The following is a 271-nucleotide window of genomic DNA, read 5'->3' on the forward strand; positions in this document are numbered from 1 at the left end:
TCTGGTTCCTCTGCCTTTTCTAAAACCAGCTTGAACATCTGGAAGTTCATGGTTCACGTATTGCTGAAGCCTGGCTTGGAGAATGTTGAGCATTACTTTAATAGAGTGTGAGATTAGTGCAATTGTGTGGTAGTTTGAGCATTCTTTGTCATTGGCTTTCTTTGGGATTGGAATGAAAACTGATCTTTTCCAGTCCTGTGGCCACTGCTGAGTTTTCCTAATTTGCTGGCATATTGAGTGCAGCACTTTCACAGCATCATCTTTCAGGATT

This window comes from Bison bison, unplaced genomic scaffold (assembly GCF_000754665.1).
Source record: "Bison bison bison isolate TAMUID 2011002044 unplaced genomic scaffold, Bison_UMD1.0 scf7180017864274, whole genome shotgun sequence".
Taxonomy (NCBI): Eukaryota; Metazoa; Chordata; class Mammalia; order Artiodactyla; family Bovidae; genus Bison; species Bison bison.